Source organism: Camarhynchus parvulus, chromosome 1 (assembly GCF_901933205.1).
Source record: "Camarhynchus parvulus chromosome 1, STF_HiC, whole genome shotgun sequence".
Classification (NCBI taxonomy): Eukaryota; Metazoa; Chordata; class Aves; order Passeriformes; family Thraupidae; genus Camarhynchus; species Camarhynchus parvulus.
Window position 1 is genome coordinate 60,953,264 of NC_044571.1, and position 23,624 is coordinate 60,976,887.

Genomic DNA, 23,624 nt, shown 5'->3' on the forward strand with positions numbered 1-23,624 from the left:
CTGCAACCCTGTCGTTTGCTTCAAGAACTGTTTGCCCAAGGAAAAAGAGACGAGCAAATCCTGGAAGCAGATCCTTCCCCAAAGGAAGTTTCTTTCTGAGTCTGCAACCTGGAGCTTTTGCTTGAGACTCAGTCCTCTGAGCGGATTCTTTCTTCAAACTCTCACACTGGTTCTTTACTTTTGTGGGCAGCTGGAAAAAGAATGAAGCCGTAGGCTGAGGCAGGGACTCCATACTTCCAGGGTAGGGAGGCAGAAAGACTGGAGGGGAAGGAAAAGTGCTAGTTGGTAACTTCTTGAATAATGATCTGTATTCCCTCATTTTCTGCCACACAGAGACATACACATAGTCACTGCAATAGGGGAGGATGACAAGAGATGAGTACTAGTACATGCAGTTTTTTCATGCTTTGATGCCAAAAAAAACCAACCCCAAAGTGTTGAACTGTGAACTTTCAAGACTATTAAGACATCTAGCAACAGATGAGATCAATCATAAGATGTTTTGTCCAGAAAGTTCTCTCAGTTTGTTACAAGTAGATGCAGGTGGGGGGGAGGGGGAAATTTAAGCGCTCATTTCTTGGAAAAATAATCCAAATCTCTCCTCTGTTCACTTTTTCTCAAGTGAATTAAAAATGGCATCTATTGCAATGCAGTGAACATCTCCCCATAATCTCTTTTAAGAAGAAATGGTCATACTTACCTGAATGTTTCCCTCACCAATGACTTCCTAACACCTCTCCCAACTCCTCTGTAAAGGTCTTAGTCCAATCTCAAGTACTCTACTTTATTTCCAAAATCACACTGATTGAACACTAATAGTAGCTTAATGCTGTTGTGACAACCTTTGATCTCATCTAGGCAGATTATGATTGCTGTGGAAGATAAGAACCTACTCATATTCCTGCATCATATTTCTGGATTTCTAAAATACTCCTCTTTTTATTTCTGAAAACCCAAATGTCCTAGGAGCTGTGAATTACGAACAATAAACAAAAGTAATGTGTAAGAGAGCTGAAATTTTCTTCTTCACAAATCCTGAAAGCTGGTTAAGACTCCTGTGAAATTTTATAAGTAGCATGGAGCCCACATACAACAAAACAGAACCAGAAGTCACTGGACTTCCAACAGCTACAAGGATAGCTGTTCACATATGCATTTACTGGTTATTATCCACTGCAGTACCTTCTGCACAACAGCAGTGCCAGGCATCTGCATGTGGGGCAGTCATTGTGCTGAGGCACACAAGGCACCATCACTTTACCAGACAGGCTCTTCTTTGCTCTTAAGACATCAGGTAGAGCATGATCCAACAGTTAACCAAGGAGGTACATTACTCATTATGTTTGAAGAATTTTGCTTAATTAATTTTGGGGCAATTGGTGGTGTTTCTTCATCCTCTCCTCTAGAGCACACACCTAAACAAAATAGCTTTATATGGTTAGATACCTCACATGTTCTTTAATTACAAGTTTTCTGCTGCTCAAAAAAGCTTTCTTTCGTTCATTGTGCTCAAAATAATACAAGAAAACTGGGTGGTGAGGGAAGGCTTTGTCATTAAAACTACAGCAATTTTGCAGTTAGAGTAGCATACAGGAACTCGTGACAGATAAAGCCATCAAGGACAAATCCTGATAACTTAAAGTAATTAAAACAGAAAAATCAGCAACTTCTTTCTAGAGAAACTGCTTGGGCATGCAGAAGGATACTCTGCTTCTTTGTTCCTGAATATGGTTACAGTATGTCAAGCTAAGGTAAGAGTTTTTAGTATAAATAGAAAGAGTGGTTCACAAAAATAGGGTTCTTTTTTATTGTAATTTCATTACTTTTCAGCAACTCAAGATCAAGATATGTTTCTATGCCTTTCAACTGGACAAAATATTGTCTCATTATTTCAGACCAACTTTCAAAGATTAGAGAGTGAGGCTCAGTCTTTTCATCCCACATGCATGTTCTTGTTTCTTCCTATTCAAAGAGTAAGTGATGAACACAAATATAAATGCCTTGGCCAAGAGATGTCTCCAGGCTGATGTTTGTACTCTCCTCTTCCAGTAAAGGAGACAGAAGAAAACAAAAGAAGATAAAATAATAAAAAGAATGTGTTCAATGCAAGTGTCTACTGCTCTGTATCTGCTGGCTAAGAAAAACATTATAAAAGGACAGTAGCAGTTGAAAGCCTTAGTTCTTCTTAAAGACTCCCTTGTGAAGAGAAGGTTCTTTTTAACCAGATAATTTGATAAGTTCCTGAGATTCAAGGCATTGCAAGTTGCTCTAATACTAGTTATCATTCAAAACTATGATGCCATACACAGCACTACAAGCTTCATTTCAGGTGATGCATTGAAGTTTACAAGCACTACTGACTTTCTAAGTCAATATTCTTTTCCAGCAACAGAAGGTATCAAGATATTCAAAACAACAGAAGGTATCAGAGCAGATCAGCCCAGACAAAGCAGCATGACCCAGCTTATTGCAGAGTCCTTTCGAACAGGAATCTGTCTAGCACCTCTGTAAGAAATAGTTCTTCACACAAAATACCCTACTCAATGGAAAAAATTCCAGATCACCTTCAATACACTGACATAACCTACTGAAGCCTCAGGAGCGTAGGAGACAGGAGTACTTGGTCTTATTTGATTCATGCCTCTTCTTGAGCAGAAGACACAAAGATCCAAAGTGAAATTTAATGGGAAAATAAAAAGCACTCTGAGGATTTTGTCCATTGGTGTTCTCACAGAAACAGCTGAACAGTTTCTGGAAGATCAATCTGAAACAAGCTGCTAGGTAAGAATTTAACATCAAGTCATTCTCTTTCATTAAGATCATGGTATCTTTCCTTTTACAACCAAGGAAAAACTCTTATTTTTATCTTTTCATATAGAATTCTTCTCTTGAGCAGACTTGTCTTGAACTGTAAAGAATAAATGAGGTTGGTAGTTTTTGTGTTCTAGCCATCAAAAACCCTAGCCTGATTGATTCCTACACAGAGATATATATTTCAGGCTGAAACAACTAAATCTTTCTGCATTTTGAGATGAGAAATATTAATGAATACCCCATTGTCCTTATGAAAATTCTAAAGAATGAAAAAGAAGTCTAGAAATGACCATCCAAAGTACCTGAATCCCTCTCACAGGAATTTTGGGAAAAGTTCTTTTGTTGCCTCATATCAATCACCAGGAGTGATTTGTACTACCTGGATGGGATGTTAAGTCAGCTTAAGCAGCTGAATATCCAACAGCTCTTCTCAGTCACTGTACTGCAGTTTGTTGATTTACCTCAAGGGCAGCCTCTGATGGGACCCTTTGGGCTGAAGCAGAAAGAAATTATGGCTGTGATGACACAAGAAAAACACGCTGGTGATCTACAGATAGAGATGAAGCCAGGAAATCACCAGCACTTCTGTTAGTGAGCATATGGAAGATGGTCATGAATCCTGTAATCAATACCCTCATCTTCTTTGGGCAAAGAGAGGAATCTCTGCCATGTGTTTCCATTATGCCCTGACTGCTGATAAATATGCCTGGAGGAAAATTCCCTTTATTGCTTTCTTCCTTCTCTATAGGGCACATTCCACAGCCAATTCACGAGTCACTGAGGAGTGGTCTCCATTTTTCTGCATCAGTGAGCAGAAGCTCAATAGCCAAGAAATTGAAAGTTTAAACAATTAAGAGTAAACTGTACAGGATACCATCTGCAAAATAAGCAAAAAATTGAATCTCCATTTGGTTAATGGCATAGAATATAAGCAACAATACTTTTCATATTTCTAATACTGCAGCTCCAACAACTGCAGGATCCAAGCAGAAGAACATAGAAAACAGGACAAATTACCATACCCAATTCAAGTTGCCTGCAGTCAGGTCTAATACTTCTCAACACTCAAACTGAAATTTTAAAGCATTATGCAATTATTTTAGATCTAAGGTGCAACTACCCCTGCAGAGCATTTGCAGCTCTTATAGTTGCTGTCTCCTGCTGCCATTAATTACATCTCTAGATGTATGTGCAGGCTGCAAACCCACCATGGGATCTACACACCAGCAACCAGTTGAACTGTTATTCAAAATAAATATTACAAGAACAACAAATTTTAGTAAAACATCATTTTCCCAGAAACTAGCACCAACATGGCTCATGTATTAAGTATCAAAATGAGTGATATAAGCTGTTTAAATTCCAAGCTACTGAAACTACAAAAAAATAGTAGCTTTCCAAAACTTTTTGGTCTAGGGCATTTGGGGGGGGGAAACAGGAGGAGGAGACTTGATTGGAGAGAAGGGCAGAAGTCATTGAATATTATAATAGCTACATTATATAATGTTATTTTGCCCCAAGATGGATAGAAAAGGCAGCAAAAACCTTGGTCTAAGTGTTATTTTTAAGATTATCATGCAACCTGTCACTAAAAGATAAATATGCCAACAAACAGAATGGCAACAATCTTGACTTTCTAAATTCCAGGAGGTGTTTTAAAAGCATTTGGCCTCTCTCCAGAAATGTTTTGTGCTCAACTTCTTTAAAGGCCTACTAGACCCCAGAGGGTCATAGCATTGTCGAGATTATCAGACAAGGCATCAGACAATACCTAGCTAAGACTGGCAGAGGTACCAATCCCCGAGAGACCCTCCATAAACTCTAGTTTAGGAGAGGCAAAAAGCCCTGGCTTTTCTGAACTCAGCATGACACAGAATTCCAAAATTATATATAGCTATCACAACACCACACATTTGAGAAACACAGCCAATATTTCTTGGCACATATACAACAACAGGAAAACACTAGAGGTATGAAAATGAATGATTGGTTGATTACAGAAAATACTACCTTTTAAAAACAATTCCATTAATAGAAGCACCAATTTTATACAATTAGAGAAATGGGTATTTGCTAAACAATATTATAATTATTTTTCTTTTTTAAACTGTTTATATTGCAAGAATATTTTTAAATGTCCTCATTAACATGCTTTTTATTTCTTGTCAGCTTTTATGCCAAGTACAGTTGAAAGCAAGCCTTTTTTGGCCTAACTAAACCACATTTTAATCAGATTAACAGACTTTATTGGCACTAACATACATTTCTGTCATAAAAACAGACCTTCTTTCAGTCTTAGGGAAATTCTATGCTTCTGGGCAGAGTGCATGAGCCAATATTTTAAAAAAACCCTTTTTTTTAAGACATCATATGATGGCTATTTGTTTGCTTTTTTCTGCTTAAGAAAGCCAACTAGAGAAATAAAGGTTACAGCATTTCTTTATACCTTGAACTTCCTTGAAAAAATTAAATAAAACTTGTAGTTTCTTAATGTTAACAGTGGTTTTTGTATTTTCCTTTGTAGCTCTTGATACATAGCTTGATCAAAATAATTTGATTCTATATACATACAATTAGGTAACAAATTTCTTACACAATTTTTTTAAAGCATCATTTCTCTTACTAAGTTTTCAATCTTCATATATTTCCTACACTTCTCTGGTCAGAGTCTTCTAGACTGGCTATCTGTAGAACCTGGAAGCTGAAATACCACGCACAAGGAATGTTAGAGGAGTGATTTCAGTGCTGTTCCAACAGCCACATCAGACTGGATGCTTGATTTTGTGGGGCTTTGGGTGGGTTTTCTGGTTTTTTTGGTGGGTCTTTTGGAGGTAGGGTGAGGTCCTATCTGAATTTCCAGATGAGAACAGCTCAAGGCTTTTCTCTAAGTTTTGACACTTCATGACTTCCCGCTCTGGTGTCTGCAATCTCTGGAGAATTCAAACACAGCAGAGAAATTCCCCTCTCATGCAATATTTACTCCAATATAAATATTTAATAGATTAATGTTAGGAAAAGGCAATATCGGCACACTGATAAATAAAAAGCTAAACAAATTACCCGGGTTTTTTAAGTCATCAGTTTCACCAAGTTTTATTCTGGAAAGCACTCAAAAGTTGTATTTCATATTTGAGCATTTGCGTTACTTTCCATATCAAGTCCTGATTTCTACAAAGGGTTTCCTTACTCTTAGAGTTAATAAATCTAGAATGCACTCAGAGCAACGGGCTTGATCCCTTCTTCATTTTCAGAAGCAGTAAGAACTCTACAGCCCAAACTGAATTTTCTAGTAACTGTTACAGCTCAGGCACAAAGTGATGTCAATGCTATTGTCAGCTGTCTTAGTTCTTCAGCATTAATAGGTCTGTGATGCAACAGAGGCTTATTATTGTCTAACATGAGCAGTTGACAATGAAGACGAACTGATTTAGTCATGACTTGCAAATGATGTGCAAGCACACCATAATACACCTCTGTAATACAGTCTGACTCTCAGGTTCAAGACACAAGTTTAAAAAGTCTCATATGCAGTCAGTGATGCTTTAGATCAGAATTATATTTTTATATTTTTACCTAGTATGTGTTAACAGTACATGAAAAAATCATTCTAAATTGTCTTGTACTGCTACCACCATACAAAATATGCTGTCTTTAATTAGCTAATTAAATGTTTTCTGAAGATTTGCTGACTTAACTTTCCTTATTGGACTAGTGCCTCAATTCACCCACATTTCAGTATTAAATTAAAATTGCATCATTTTTTCCAAACCGCTTGGAATAAGACCATTGCAAGTTTTAAGAATGTTTCAGTTAGCTGAGGTAAAGGCCATTTGAAATGTATAATTTTGTTCTGCTTATGTAAAACTATTTGCATTGAGTCCCCTTATCTTCTCTCCATGCAAGCACCTTCACACCTACCTGCTTTGATCAGCCAGAACTCCAAGCTTTTGCACTAGACACAATTAACTTTGGCAGTGCCTCTTCACAGGCATACCAGTGTGTAGTGTTTGACTGTCATTCTGTATCTGTTGAAATATTAGCACTTGGTTTAGCTTGTATACAAGAAAAAAAAACAGTATCAAGTTATACATAAAAGAATACACACAAAACCACTGATTTCTAGGCTAGGCATACTGTCTTCACAAAAATTATTCAGAACAGGGAAAAAGTCAGACATCAAATAACCGTACCAAAATAGCAACTTACCCCACTGACTGATCTGGGCTGGAGAGTGTTTAACCATACACTGAATCTCACAGGACCCTCTTTCCTGCATTTGAGTCAAGATTTCATTGATAAAAATAACCACAATCCAGGGCAGATAGAAAAGAGCTTCCCACGCACTCAAGGCAAACATGCAAGATGGTATCACAGAATCATTACGGTAGGAAAACTTAGGAACCCTCTTGAAAACAACACTACCTTTGAATCATTACCTAACATTTCTGTTATGATGAATATCTACAACACTCAGAGTTTATTTTTGAAGCGAGTCTGACAATAACATACAATGGAGGTATTCTTGACATGACTCTTTTAGCATGAAATTAGTTGCCTGATCTCTGATATCTGTATCAAACATAAGTAAAGGTCAGTGTTTCCTCAAAAGAGTTGTTACATTAAATAAAATGCTTCTGCCTAACACCAAGTTGCTCACAAGCACAATCAGGTAATGATTTGCTTTCATACTTACTGCAGTTCATTACAATAATGTGCAATAAAAGACATTTAAAAAATTTAAAAGACATCTGCATTAAAAAAGTTACTTGGAAGATGCTACCCATCTCCAAAGCTGGGACATAGAGCACTGGGGCAGGGGAGGACATGGGGAAGGGTATAATTCCACAACTCCAGTGGAATCACTTGATCACCTGCATGTGGCAGACTATTCTCAAAGAGCTAATAATTTCACCATGATAACCTTGGCCTTTAAGGAAATGAATCATTAACTGGATAGCACAGATTTTTGAACTCTACTATATCTATAGTTCTTTAACTGCAGCAAGACAATACTGAGTACAGACTAAAAAAAAATGTATGCAAATATATGACAGGCATTGGAACTATAATGTCTTTAAGGTCCTTGCAACACAAACCATTCTGCAGTTCTATGAATCTAACTGCAATTTAGGTAACAGTGGTAAAAGACACTATTGACAAAGCTCAAGTATTTTAAAGGGAAGGTTAAGAGATAAAATGTGAGCATTAACATTCTTCTTACACACTACCAATCCATCTTTTTTCCCCAGTATGCATTAACACATCTTCCTTTTCTCCTCTTCATCAATTACATACAAGCAAACAGTTATTCTGAAACAGTGTCCTAAATAATAATGCAAAAAAAATTATGCCTGTGCAGCAGCTTGCAATCAGAAAAGCCAATATCATCTGATTACTCTGTTCTCCAATTATCATAAGGCAGACTCAAACCACCACTACACATTCATTTGCAGCATGAATATGTAGCAAAACCAAAGCTAGGCTGATGTAAAAGCATGATACTATGGACAAGGACATAAGTAATCCATCTCCCCATGGCCCAGGCAAAGTACACAATTCAAAGGGGAGGAACCAGAGTTACTATGAGGAAGCCAAATCCAAACCAGCTTAACAATCTGCTCAGAATTGGAGTTAGCATTAAACACAGAAACATACAAGTTACAGGAAAAGGGGGCTCATAGCTAGTGTAACAACTAACTCATCTCCATGTTTGATTAGAACCATTAATTTTGTTCAGAAATTGACAAAGTTAATAGAAATTTATTTAGTTCACACACAGGGTTTGTAACTCCATGGACTTGCAAATTTTCTAGTTATTACATTTAAATAGTTTGCAAACATAAACCTCTCATACTCAACAAGATTACTACCTACTGCACAATTCTTACTGGGTCTTCAAAAGCAAACAAACCCAAAATAACAGAAGAAAACAAGTATTTCTACTGCACATCTCCCACAAAACCACTTTTGAAGCCACTGTTAATTTTATATCCAGTGTCTCACCTCAAAGAACAGAAGAATGGACCAATGAAGTAGATGAGCATGGCCCTGTTTTTGCCTCTGCAAGTACAAGGTGAGGAACATAAAGAGGCATCCCCACCATTACTCATTCTGATGGACAACCACCAGCTATCCAGGTAGTACACCCCAAGTGGGGAGAGCAGCAGCAGCCCAGCCAGGGTTTCTTTTCAGACAGTCAGCAAGTCAAAATAGACAAAACAAAAGGGAAACTACAACAGGGAACATGGGAAAGAGATATGAGAAAACTGAAATACTGGGGGCAAAGTGAAGAGCAGCATGGCAATAAGAAAAAGGGTAACTGCAGTGCCACAGTCAACAAGACTTTTGACAGAAACCCCTGAAAGTCATGCACACAGTTTTTTTAAAACTCCAGTACTCATGGATCTTTTTGTTTCTTTCTCAAACATTAAACAAAAATACCCAGGGGGGCAAACATACTTGAAAATAAAATCTTTCAAGGCGGGTTCCTACATCCTACATTAACCCTGTAGCAGAGCCACTGACTGGATTGAACTCCACTGAATTCAATGCTCCTGAAGCATTAACTTTATTCATTTACGAAGCCACTGGCAGGACTAGAGTCAGTGTTATGGGTATAATACTTAGGCTTCAACATTAGCCTGACTACTGCATCAGCCATGCTATTTTTAAGTACAATTCAGCTTCTTTCATGATCTGATGCAAGTCTATATGGTTTTTATCTGGTTTTTAAACACTGTTCCAATGCAAGTTGCCATCTTATTTGCCAAATATTTAAGAACCATTCTAATATCACACAACAGTATCTGCTGGTAAGAATATTTATTCATAGAAGTGGCTGCTATGCTTGACAAGAGAGCTAACATTAAAATCTATCCTTCTAAGTAACACAAAGCTGCCAAAACATTTTTTGTTATTACTTCCATGTTACTACTTTAGGCTGAATGAAGGATAGTGTAAAAACATCTGCATCACTGTGCAAAAAAATTTAAAAGCATCACATGTACCCTGCAACCAAAACTTTTCTAATAGAGGCCCAAGAATTTAGAGTGGACACTTGAAAAATCAGACTGTATCAAGGTTTAAACAAGCAAAGCAGAGGGATTCTCAGGAAGACAGCTTTCAGTCTTGAAAATCTCCAATCAGCACACAGCTATTTGTGTTGTAGTTCAAAGAGCCTGATCAGTTGAATTTACAGCTCATAATTTTAATGCATTTTTAATTCTAAATTTCTACACACAATTTTTTGGATGATCTATGAACACATTAGCACTTACCAGAGCTGGCAATCAAGTACTTGAAGAAATTAGGCCCTGTCAAGAATATTTTGCAATGGATATAATTGTTCTTTCCCACACTTGTTTTAATTGCTCATATTGGGAGAGAAGAACATGAAGTTCCCAGTTTTTATGTACCCAACATTTTAGAAATCTCTTCCTGCACCAACCAAATCAGGGACAAATGTTTTGAATGTCTTCTCCAATTGCAAATGGCTTTGAGTGAAGAATCCTTGTCCCAGTTTCAGGAGCATCCTTCTTTTGAGACCACTAGTACAAGCGTATTTTAGAAAAATATTAAGTGAGACTATTCTGTGCTAGAATAAGTATCATCCAAGAGACAGCATGAAATTGAGAATAAATTATAACTCAAGCAGTTTTATTAGAAAAACAAACCTGTAAAAAAAAAAAGGAATGCAATAGTTAAGTCAAAAGTACAATAGAACTACACGTGACCACATTCTTGTTTCACCTAACACAAACCAAAGTTCAAAGTATTTCCAAAGAAGCAAAACCACACTTATGAAACATTTATGAAAGGTAGTGTCATACCCTCTCAGAAACAACATGTCCCTCTCAGCATTAAAAAACGCTCACCTAAAAGGCTAATTGAAAAAAAGAATTTGGGAATTCTCAATCTAAGACTGTAGCAGAAAGGCAAAAGAATCATTTAGTCAGTTTTGCTGAGCCTTCCCCAGTTTCTATGCTGTGTATCTAAAAAAGTGCCTTCCTACAATTTTCAGATAGCTTACAACCTCGGAAACCATTTTAAAGTCTGATTTGTCAGGTAATTTAACTCAATTAGGAAGCTAGAATCATTGGTTTGTTTCTCATGCTGACTTGATCCTTAGACTTGCCTTCCTTTTCACCAAGACACACTCAGGATAACGTTTGCAACACTAGCAGTTTGTCAGCCATAACACAAATGAATCTTAAAAACACACCATGGGAAAACACATTCAGCATTTGTAAAACTACCATTGTCATGATGAAATTATTGGTCCCCAAAATACAGAACCTGGGAAAGGGAAGACAGACTTCCAGATACCTCCCTCTCCTGTTTATTTTAATTTTCAACATCCAAGCTTTTTGAAAAAGTTTCACAGAAGTTCATGAAAAGGTAATCAACAGGCTCACAACAGGATGTTTGAAGAGATACATGCAGGTGCCAATTCCTCCACCTTTTTTTTCCCTCAAGTTACCTACCAAAGCCATTTAACAATCAGCAAATAGGAAAAAGAATAGTTGGAATAAACCTGAACAATGGTTCAAAAGCATATTCCATTTCCTTGGCTCCAACACACTCACTCTGGTCTGCTCACTGGCCAAAGTAAACCCACACGAAGACCTAACAAGTTCTGAATTACTGGCTAATGATAGTCTGAGCGTGTTATTTTCACTGCCATCATGCATTTATACCACATTCTCTACCAGATCAGAAGACACAAAATGAGAAAGTGATGAACAGAAACTTTCCAGTTCTAGAATATCCAGAAACGGTAAGTCTGAAGTACTAGGCCTAGTGAACCCTTGAGACTTAGAGATGCATACAACAAGTACAATGGATGTCTCTCCCCTTGTGTGCCAATCCTGCCTATCCAGTTGCTGCTTCCTCTGGAAGGACTACAGGACCTGCACAGGTTGTCAGCTGTCCAGAACGGGTTAACAGTGCACCACAAAAAGTGGAACTGCTGACAGACAGCAGCAAATTCTCTGCTACGCTCTGTCAAACTTTGCAATTCTTTACTTCAAGTTTCTGTTCCCTTCTACAAACACCAGTGAAAAGGAATTCAAACACAGGAACAAAACCAAGACAGTCATTCCTTAGGTATCCCCCCAAAATATGCATAACAAAATTTAAAATCCTTCAGTCCCAAAAGTTTGAGCTCATAGCAGCTTTGCCAATAGCACTGTAGATTCCAAGACTGCAGGAGCCAGAAAAGGGGACATGATACGGCTATAACTAAACAAAGGATAAAACAGGCAAGCACTAGTTATAGACTGCAGAAGGAACAGTAAGTTTTAAGTTTTTTCATGGTCCTTCCAGAAACTTCAAAGAAAGTTAGACGTTCGCTCTCTCAAACTAGTGTAGTAAATTAAATTCATTAAAAATGTATGTTCCCCATCATAACACACATAGTGTTATATACTGATGGCAAATACTTATTTTTATGATTTGTGTTATATAAAACACAAATTTTAACACTTCCTAAAACTCACTACTTTTAAGTTAAATTTACAATTGTATAATGTATTCAAATAAACCAAATATGGATAATAAACAGCACCACAACTATGGGCTTAAGAGAGACAAAATACTATGGTGAATTGACCACATCATCTTTCCTTTCATCTTCCTAAAACATCCCATCTGAAGCCTTTCAATAAAACAAACCAACAGGTCGAGGAGAAAGGCAAAGGTAGAGACAGTAACCAGAGAAAGGTAAAGGGACATTAGGAAGGAAGAAATCTCTTTGAAACCAGGCAGCCACTGGAATTTACAGCAGTATCTATATAAAGTTTTATGAAAAACATTGCTAGGGAAAAAAATCTAAATAAAATACAAGTGTGCATCAGGAGCAAGTTAAAGGTGTTCTAGAGAACCAATACTTAAATGCAAGCTTAAGAGGATTAATAAAACTCTGGCTTGCTGTCCATACATCATCCTAAGATACTTAGGGTTTCTGGTTTCAGTTCTGTGATTGAGGAAGAACATTTGTTTTAGTGAAGCACCACCTTCAGCTCTGGTTTTACAATCATTGGTCCCAATTTCTATGTTCATTTCTCTAAAAATAAAATAAAAAAAATTATCAAACAAGTATCTCATCTCCTTGCTTTGTAACAAATAGTTTAAAATAAAAATTTAAAAATTTATGGAAGTGTACTGAATTTCCCACAGGATCACCAACTAGGTGAGTCTGGAAGGGACCTCTGGAGATCACTTAGTCCAAACACCACTGCTCGTGGCAGGGCCAGGTAGCAGAAAGCAGTAAGAAGCTACAAAAGAATACACTTTTGAGATGCAGAAACAAATGGGGCTAGCAACTAACAGACCACCTTCCTCTCTTCCTGCCCATTTTTTTAGAGTGAGTAACAATGGTACTTCTCTTTGTAAGAAAGAGAAGCTTCATTTTAGAGTCCTGTGTTCTACTTATTGTGAAAACAGGCTTTTTCTTTACAGGAACTATCAAACATTCAGTGATGTACAATGTGCCACCAGCCCACAAGGTAACTATATTTAACATATCATTTTGACACCTGATTATAAAATTGGTAAACTTTCTTGTTTACACATGTGTCACAATTTGATATTTCCCAATTTAGGGGAAGCCTTTCTCTATTTGTCAGCAATTTCTTCCAGGCCATATACCATGCCTCCACTGTCAGGAACTGTCTATAACTGATTTGTCACTAAAAACTTTTCTACACCAGAATTAGGGTATCACATAAAGAGCTTGCCATCTTAAAGTCTTAATTTCAAGAGTGTAAATATTTAGTAAAGATGTTAAATTCTTTTCCAACTGAAACAGTCCAATAACTGTATTTTTTATTTATAACTACTTGTTTTGAAACTGAAGAGCAAAGAGACAGCTACAGGAAATGTGTGAATTTTTTTCTATCTATCTGCAAGACCTAGGAAACACCAAAAGGCATGAAAAAACAAAGTGTGAACAGACACAGAAGCTTCAAAGAGCAAGTTCCAAAAAGTGCAAAGACAGCAAGCAATGTTCAGGGACACTATTTTGATTGACTTCAAGAGATTTTCATCAGGATGCTTTGGGACACACAGGTTTGAAAAGAGTACATGGCAAGACTACAAAATGAACCAAAAGAGCAAGAAAGCAAGTAACATAACCACTCTGGAACATGAATATTGGCAGGAGGGACTTTTTTGGTTGGTTGAGTTAGTTTGTTATTGGGGCATTTAAGTGTTGAGTTATATTAAATACAAAAGAAGAATTAAGGAGACAAAACTGCTCTTCCCTAGTTGTCAAGCGAATACTGACAGTTACTTGGGACCCACTGAAAACAGTGATTTATTTAAACTGGACCAAAGACTGAAATTGTCATGGGCATTCCATATTACACTTCTTTATTAAGTATTATAAAATAAGGTTTTAAACATCAAAGACTTTTTTTAAGCAAAGACATCTCTTCTAGTTTTCATAAACTAATGGCCACGTTAATGATAAAGAACACATTATACTGCAAACACAGTAGGAGAGATATAACACAATGTGCAATCTCAGTGACTTGAAAAAATCTCTTGAAATACATACATGTTTTCAACTGAAGTTATATTAATAAAAATCTTAAATATATAAATAGCTTCAAAAACTATTCAAATGTCAAAGTTATGAGAAATTAAAATCTTCAAGGAATGTATCTAGATTCCTATTTTTGAGTTTCATTGTTACAAGAGATAGATGAAGTTCAAAGAACTAATATAATCAACTCTGTGTCAAAACCATGGCAATTCACATTTCCCTCTGTCTTGCTAATGTTCCTCAGAGAGCCATTCTGACAAAAAACCCCAAAACACTGATAAGCAGTTGTAATACAAATACTCAATTTTTAGACAGCTATGAGTAAATTCCAATAGAAAATTCTTCCCTAGATACATCACTCTTCCTCCAGGGAAAAATGGGCTCCAAATATCTAGAAATAATAGGCATTTGTCAAAGGCTTTGAAATTCATTCTGCCTAGATACAGCACAGAAATAACTAATCACATACAAATATCTTAGGAATGCTTTTCCTAGATCTATCTAGGACTGCAAGAATTATTAAGTATCAATTAAAAAGTTAAGGAAAGTATTTGTTCATCTCCCTTCTGTTGGACTTCCATGCATTAAACCTGAGGTTTAATGGGATTTTATTAATTACTCAGTAAGCTTTTTATTACATAGCTAATTATCTGAACTGATTACATTAACCTTTAAAAGAAAAAAACTATTAGTAAAAAAAAAATAATTTAACAGTTTGTTTTGATGCTGAGATGCAATGTAAGGTTCATTTGTGCAACATCTGAAAACCTTAAATTTACATGAGGGGTCATCCAAACCAGAACAGAAAATCAGCATTACAACAAATACCTGAATCAGGTCACACAGCACTTACAACTGGTCGCATATTCCATATGAATTTCAAATAATGTCAAAGTATTTGCTTTTCCGCCTCATATTCCAACAAATAGTACATTTATTGATAAACACACTCACTGAATTTCTACATCTATTCTACTCCATCTGATAACTCCTTAAGCTTCTGGACTTTAGCAATTTCTATTTTTTTTCAAGTAAGAGATATACTAGAATGACTAACAAGCTTTACAGTCAAGATCTACATAATATGCAAGCTTTTCTATTCCCTTTTGCATTTTTTTAAGGACAATGACATCAGGGGTCATTAATTTCAAAGCAATTTACATAGCATAAATTATGCACTGAGCTGCTCTGGCTTATTTTTTTTTCTGTGTTCAGCCTTACTCTGCTTACATTTCTTTTTTTAGCTAGAAGAACTTCAGTACCATCTTGGTACACAGTTTTTAAAACTATTTAATCCACATCAATTAACCAAACCTAACTATCCAAACTTGGCAATACTAGAAACTCAGCAATCCCTTTCATAACTTTCTTCCATTAGTCTCAACCCATAATTACAAAAGCATGAATGTTTCCAAAGCACAAATAGCAGTGACAATTCTTTTCAAAGGCAAAACAGTCAATACAATTCTTTATTCTAAGTAATTAAAAAGAAGAGTATCAAGAGCACCTTAGCTTAAAGTCCTCATCCAGCAAAAATAAAATTCCATCCATCTCCAAAGCCTATTAACCAACGTTGCATACTTCAAACTCTTACGCTGAAATCCAAACTGATTGCATAATAGAAGGTTTTGCAAAAGGCACCTATTAAAATTTCTGGCACCGAGTTATTAGACTAATTAGATTTATAAACTTATCCAACCCAATTGCCACTGTTCTACAGAATCACATGGCTAGTTCAGAGTTTAATTTCTTATGCTGTTGAGCCATTCATCACAAGCATATCTGGTTGCATCCAGGAAGCAGCACATACACAGACACTTCTTACAGACACACTTTAAATATCATACAGTACCATAAATATGGAAGACAAAAAGACAAGAATAACATTTGTAAGTTGAGCACAATGCTCTAGTCAATGACAATATGGAAAGTGTTTCTGAAATATGCTAGCCAGTCTAATTACATATACCTAAACATACTCAGTACAGTGGCTTAAAATAACGGGCTAAAACAGCACCTACTGCTAGAGGGCAATACCTGGAAGAAGAGGATATACTTACAGCCTTGGCTATATCTTCCTACCTGCCCCTTCTCACCCACCAGTGGTTTATAAACATGCCCCACATGAAGATTTCTTACTAAAGAACATACTCCTTTTAGTCTTGATTATCAGCGCACCTTCTTTATCCTGTATGTTGGGTACTTAACCACCTTCATGAGCACAGTCTTCCCCTGCAGTCAAGCTTCTACTCCTGATCTTCAGAGGCAATTTATTGCTCAGCCATATATACAAATTGCTGTCTCTTTTGTGATACAGAACAAGTCCAAAAATCACAGATCAATAAAGTCCCAACTTCCTCAGACCCCTTTCTCCTAGGATGCTTTACAGAGCATATCAGCAAAGCTATATTAGAGAGGATCAGGTACATTTTCTTAAGAGTAAAGCTACACAAGTAGCATATACATGTAATTGCACCACCTTCCTCCTTCTTCAGCAGTTTTTCTTCCAAGAATGTAAAATGCTTATATGTCTGTGCCTCTTCCAGCAGACATGAGCAAGATGTGGCACATGGTAAGGACTAACGGAATAAGAATTTTAATTGTTATTCTTTTATGTGTATTTTATTCCACTCCCGTAATTCTGCACCTATTTTCAGAGAAGTTTAAGATATTCAAAGCCTACTGAAAAAGTAATCCATCACCTCAGTGTTCCCAGCAAACAGCATATTACAATATCACCCAGCCAATAATGTGATGTAAATGACTACCCAGCATGAGGAAGAAAAATTTCCTGAGTAATAGTCAAAGTATAAATAGAACACTTGGGTAATCCTTATTTTAGGCACAAGTAATTTAGCATATCCTAATTTCATATTCAAGATGTTTCTCTAAGGCTATGGAAAGATACTATAGAGCAACTTACTACATAAAATGGGTTATAGACAGAAAAAAATGGATGAAGAATAGAAATTCATGCCAAGACTAACACTAAGGAAACCCACATTTGCTAACTGGCCTCATACATTAGCTACATGCCATGCGAAGCCTTGGAGTATACTACACTGGGTTTTGAATTTTGTATTTTCAGAGTAATTCTCTCCAATGCTACTTCATGTGGCAGCAAACAATATTTGAAGTAACATTTTCTATACAGTAAATACAAACTAGGGTTATTTATTGACTTTCATAACTGCAATTAATTTTTACAAAAAATGCCCAAGTTTTGCCAAACCTTGTATATTTCAAATAAGATCAACAGCCTTCCTGCATTTCAACATTTATTATTCTTTTTACTGTTGACTTGCAACATTATGCATTATTTCTATACAAGCCACAGCACATTGCACCTTAAAACCTAATCAAACATCCTCTCCAAACACTAAGTATAACTCCTGAAAAGTTTGCAGACTCCTCCAGCCTCTGAAGCAGAGGTCTGGAACAGGTGCTGTACATCAAACACAACACTAATATTTAGCCAGAGAGAAACGGCAGATCCAGTACCTGGGCCTTGTCTTTACCCAGATTTTGACCCAAGTCCTTCCCACAATGCTACCCTTTGGGGGCTCACATTCAGATCTTGTCTAAGCACACTTGTTTCCACACACTCGACAAGATACAAATTTCCCTCTCTGCTGTTGGATGGATTAAAACAAAAATACAGCACAATGAAAAGAAAGCTATTTTCAACGTATTTCAAACTGGAAGTTATAAATAAAGTCAGAAAAACCCCCAAACGCCTAAGTAGATTACTCGTCTCCTTTAGGGTTTAGTGATCTCTGACGTGCTTCCTGATCTGCAGAGAATCAGATATGCCAGCAACTCTGAAGTCCTGGAAAATGTGCTCCAGCATTTATTAGCAGCATAAAGTCAAATTCCTCCTCTATGATAATTACTTTAAACATTTGAAAAAGAAGCATTGTGATGAGGGCATACTTTTAAAACTTATGCCAGATGTCAGAGCCTTGGTAACTAATTTTAAAACAGTAACTCCTGGTCTCCTGGTTACAAACATGACCACAAAGAGACTAATCAACCTAAAACGTCCATTTATCTTTTTTTTTGGTATTTGGGGAGTTGCTTTTTTTTTTGGCTGGTTGGTTGGTTTTTTGCTCGTTTTTTTTTACTGTGAAGACAGTTCACAGCAACTTTGGTAACAGCATTTACCCAATACAATTACACATGGAAGCATACGAAGCATTTACCACCCTTTATTCCAAGTCCTGCTTTACGCGGCAGTAAAATTGAGAACCTGGTAATATTAAATGCTTGCCATTTGCCTATTTATTCATTAGCAACACCTATGAGTTATCCACAGATACTCTAAGAGGGGTTTAGAAAGATGCCTACTCTAACAGGAGGCATCTTTCCTACCCTGAGGCAGGATGTAACTGCCAAGAGTAAGGAAAAGCAGAGAAGGAGGCTGCTAAAGGCCACCCCTCCCTCTGGCACCAGCAGTGTCCTGCCAAAGGACAAACACACCTCAATTGCATCAGGTAACCACTAAACCTACTGGTATGTTTAGAAAGAAGAACTGACCTAGAAAGGCCTACACAGTAACCTGGCATGCAACTAAGAATTTGAAAAATATACACAAGCAGGGAGAACAGAAAAATACAGATGCTGAAATTATTTCTTTTTATCTCACTGGTACAGTGACCACTTGATTCTGTACACAAAAAGTTTGAGTACTTCTTTGCAGCTACCTACCTACATGCACTCCTATAATCAGTACAATTATTTTGTGCTGCAAATAAGAATTCTTGCCATCTAGTGTGTTTTCACAGGATTTTAAGCTCACTCTCAAATATTTGACTAAATAGGTATATAATTGGAAAATATTAGAAAATTTAAATTTAAATATAAATGAAAATTTAAATTAAATTTAAGCAGAAGCTTTTGAAACTTTAACATTTAAGGCATTTTCTTCTTTTACAGGCCTCTTGGATGTTTGCCAATGAGGCTCTAATGCCAGTGCTATAACATCCAAAATGCTATTTTGAGCCATTGCTGTGCTGACCGTTACATTTTTCAAGCATAAGAACAGCTTCCCAAAAAATAATTGTGAATAAGTGGTTTTGTTCTTAATGACACCACAAATATCTTGCTTCTACTTACACAATTTCTGGTTTATGCTTTGACAGGATAGAGTAGTTGCTACCCTTTCCCCTACTTTTAAGGTGCAACAACCTCTAAACTTTTTTTTTCCTGTAGGTCTCCACAGAATCTTAGGCCAATGAGCTCCACAGACAAAATCTTTCTTAATATTAGCCCAGGAAATTCTACCCATGGTCTCTTGTTCCCAAACTGTTTGAGGGCACATATAGTCTAGCTCATGTTCTAAGCTAGCCCTCATTTATAATTTAAAGCACAAGGAAGTGACCATGCTGTCATAGCTTTAAGGCTCCTTATGAGTCAATGTCTCAATCAGAAGTCTGATGTAGGTTTATCATTCAGCTTTAGAGATTTACTTCTTGGTTTAGGTATTACTTGGTTGTTTCATTTTGAATTCCTTCTAATCCCTGTAGATTATCTTTTGTCATTTAAGAAAAATACAACACCACAACTCAATTTTGAGAAGTTGTGGGCCTCAGCAACAGCAGCTTTTTGTTTCAAAGAACCAAGTTAAAGTCCCATCTTAATTTATAAGATGGACATTCTGTGCTTTTCACCTGTCCACAGCAAAACCAAGTGACCATTCTGGCACATTTAGCAAGAGATTTGAACTCTTCAACATATTAATTCACCACAGTAATAGTGGGTGAGAGTGAAAAATCCTCAGGAAGGCAAAAATGACCAGGGTACAATTCTCCATTGTACTTGGAGAATATATCAGTGATGTAAGAGAAAAGGAAAGCCAGTGATCCTGACATTGGCTCCACTTCCTATAGACACCAAATGTTTGGAGCAAGCAAACCTACAAGGACAACACAAAAGCCTTCTGGTTCAGTAAGAATGACTTTCTGAGAATACAAAGAAGAGAAAATAATACAAATGGAGGTCTTCTCACAATCTGATGAGGAAATAGCAGCACACCAACTTCAGTTAAATCGCTCATACAATTCTTTTCCTTATACCCTTTTATTGCTTCTATTCTTCAGACTCACCAACAGAAACCTCACTTTCCTGAACCCAAGTATTTACCATTCATCAGGAGTTCTCAAGCAAACAGCAGATGCTGAACCAAACTGGACAAATGGAAAAAGCACAGGACACAAACCTGAAGCAGAAGAACTCTAAGACATTATTCCCAACTTAGAAACAGAATGCATTAGTTCATGCAGCATAACCAAGCTTGGCGAGTGTTGCATTTTGCCAACATTATTAGGAAAGAAGCAGAACAAAGTTCTGAAGCCTGTCATTCAGCATGTAAGCAGAGCAATAAAATGAAGCTAAAATACAAACAGTTCATTCCAAGCAAAGAAAACACACTACAAAATCTTGAAATGCACTTTGTACACACATAAAACATACTAACCTAGGAAACCTACAATTAACATCAAACAATTGCTTCTATTGCATATAAATCTGGATGGTCTTGGCCCCAACAGTTAAGCATTGATTAAAACAGTCACTTTTCAAGGACATATGGCATCCCCACAACACTCAGTCATACCAGCCAGACTCCACAAAACCCGCTCCAGCTGGCCAAATGCTTCTCCACTAGCCACTTTTCCTTATGGCAATGGGCCTCCTACCATGAACCATTAAGAGAATAACTCTTCTACCTCCTCCCAAGAAATTATACTGAAGGTATAATAGGACAGAAATACATTTCTAGACTCAAAAGTTTCTAGCAGGTAAAGGTTTCGAATTCAAAACCAAAGTGGTCCAAAAGGCAAACCTCAATCCAATATTTCCAAGTTCTTCACCCCATAGGGTGAGGTGAAAGAGCCTTATATACTGAGCCTTCTCAGGTTCATGTTGAGCCTTCTCTTCAGCATCCCTCTCTTCTATTACTGTTATCATCAGCTGCTCAGTTAGGTGAATTAACTTGATCATCCTTCAAGAAAATCACTCTGACAAGTCAACAGCAGCCACACTGACACTTAGGTGCTCATCGCCATGTTTCAAACACACTTTCTATTCAGTTTTAAGTTTCAAAACAGCCAGAAGCAGAAAGTTCTAATTTTCATGTTTCCTATCTGGGCCATCTTCATAAAATCCACCACATCAATACCTAGAGAAAAAATTGCTTGCTTCACCAGAAAAAATTGCACATCTCTTCAAACACAGTATTTCAAACCATTTCTTACCAGTTTGAGATTAAAAACAACCCTTGTTCACCACTTAAGAACAATCTCACAGAAACTAGTCACATTCACTGACAGACATTATAATTAAATAGTATTCAGACATGGCTGGATCATCTTTCATGAAGAAAAAAGCCCACTTTTCCCAGCAATTATTTTTGGTACATTTTTCTTGTGGTCACATTAGGAAGATGAGACTACCAATGTTAGCTACTTTTATTTCTGAAACAAAATGCAAATCTTTCCAGCAATCTAATGATTTCTGAAATGGCTTTGTTTCTAAATCTTGCCTCTTCATCAGAAGCAGACAACATAAATCAGTGGTGAAAAACATGAAACAGATGAGAAAAAACATTTTAAATAAAGGTTACCCATATGCTTGTACAATTCTGCAATGGAAGAAACCATTTTAATAACATAATTTTAAATGCAAACCTTGAGTTAGAGTATATAATTTAGGATATAAAATACTAAAGAAAATATTTGTTTCACTTAATATGATTTCTCATATTATAATTACATTTTTAAGAATGGTATCCAAGAAAATTGAAGTTTTTAGTAGAAAATGCATTGTTTAAGAACTTCTAGCATATAATTTACAGAAATTCTACATATCATACATATTACCATCTGCTACAGACAGCCAAAACTTATACTTGACCAATTGTGAGCACAGACCTCACGCTGCCAAGCTGCCAAGTTGAGCATAGCTACACGGCAATATCATTTGATTAATACAATATGTATGACTCTAGTGATCACAGTAACAAAAGCATGAGAAGATTTGTCTGCATTCACAAAGGCTACAGATGTAATCCAGAGCAACCTGACAGCAACTTCAAGAATGTATTTTTAAAGAGTACCTGTAAATCCACAAAATCATAGGATTTTACAGCCAAACTAGAAGGATGGATGTCTGGGATTTCAGTATTGCATGGCTCTTATATTGATCAGACTTATCTTCTGGCTAACATATTATGTAAACTTCATTATTTAACAAAAAGACATCCCAGGGCTTGGGTGCTTTTTTGTTCTTTATTGTTGTTCTTGGAATATAAAAAGAACTAGAACATTTTAGATAGCCATAAAATGCACATGTTTCTGAAACATTAAGAATGATTTAGTCTATCATGTTCAGAGGTTGGAATAGGAGGAAACTTTTTAAAATAAAATTTTAAAAATTAAAACCCTGGACAGCTTTCCTTAAACATCTCCCCAGATAAAAAGTATTAAGAGGGAGGATTACATGGCTTGCTTAAATCCTTTAAGTATCAAGACAAGCCTCTATTTGAAAAATATGTATGAACACCTCATACAAGTTCAATGTCCTTTACAAAATTCTTTGGAGAACTTTTTCAGAGAAAATATTTTTATTCAATAATTTCACAAGAATTTAAAAAAACTGTTCTAAATATTTTAAGAATTTTGACAGTAAACATACATAATAAAGATTCCACATTGGATTCTGATAGTCAGACAAATGCAGGAAGTGAAGATAACTACACCTATCTGCTATAACATGCTAGTATTTCTTTCTCCCCTTCCACAGATCACAGTGCTCTAGAAGCTGAAGGTATCTTGATGCAAATCATTATCTTCCATTTCCATGTTAAATTCCAGTGAAATAACAAGACTGCTCAGTTTCTTCCCCACATCCAACACTTAAGCAGCACTACAGACCTACACACCCCAAGGGCAGTTGGTGAGACCTCCTGAAGAGGCTCCAGCAACTGCCAGCACAGTGCTATTCCTGATGATGCACTTCATTATTAGCAGGGTACAACTCCACAAGAACATAGAGATTACTAATCCTGCTTTGCTGCTCTGTTTTTCCATAAACCACTAAAAACATTTAGGATTTTGCCTGCTTTAAAGCATCTCTGTCTTAAAATCGCTTCAGAAGTTGTATGGACATCAGACACCAAATCCTTCAACATTATCTTTTCCGCTCTTTGTTATAAAGCAGCCAGCAAAGCAGGGCACCAATTCACAAGGCATTTTAGCTACTATCCCAT

The 23,624-nt window shown here is 36.6% G+C and overlaps 1 protein-coding gene and 1 long non-coding RNA gene across 3 annotated transcripts in view; both read right to left on the reverse strand.

Moving 5' to 3' along the window:
* TSC22D1 (TSC22 domain family member 1) overlaps nucleotides 1-23,624 on the reverse strand; it is a 90,761-nt gene that overhangs the window by 53,139 nt on the left and 13,998 nt on the right. The gene's annotated exons all lie outside the window — the stretch shown is intronic.
* LOC115902589 overlaps nucleotides 1-23,624 on the reverse strand; it is a 36,664-nt gene that overhangs the window by 3,079 nt on the left and 9,961 nt on the right. Inside the window, exon 1 of the long non-coding RNA XR_004060616.1 lies at nucleotides 1-23,624. This exon is cut by the window's right edge and continues 9,961 nt beyond it. This is a non-coding gene — a long non-coding RNA (uncharacterized LOC115902589).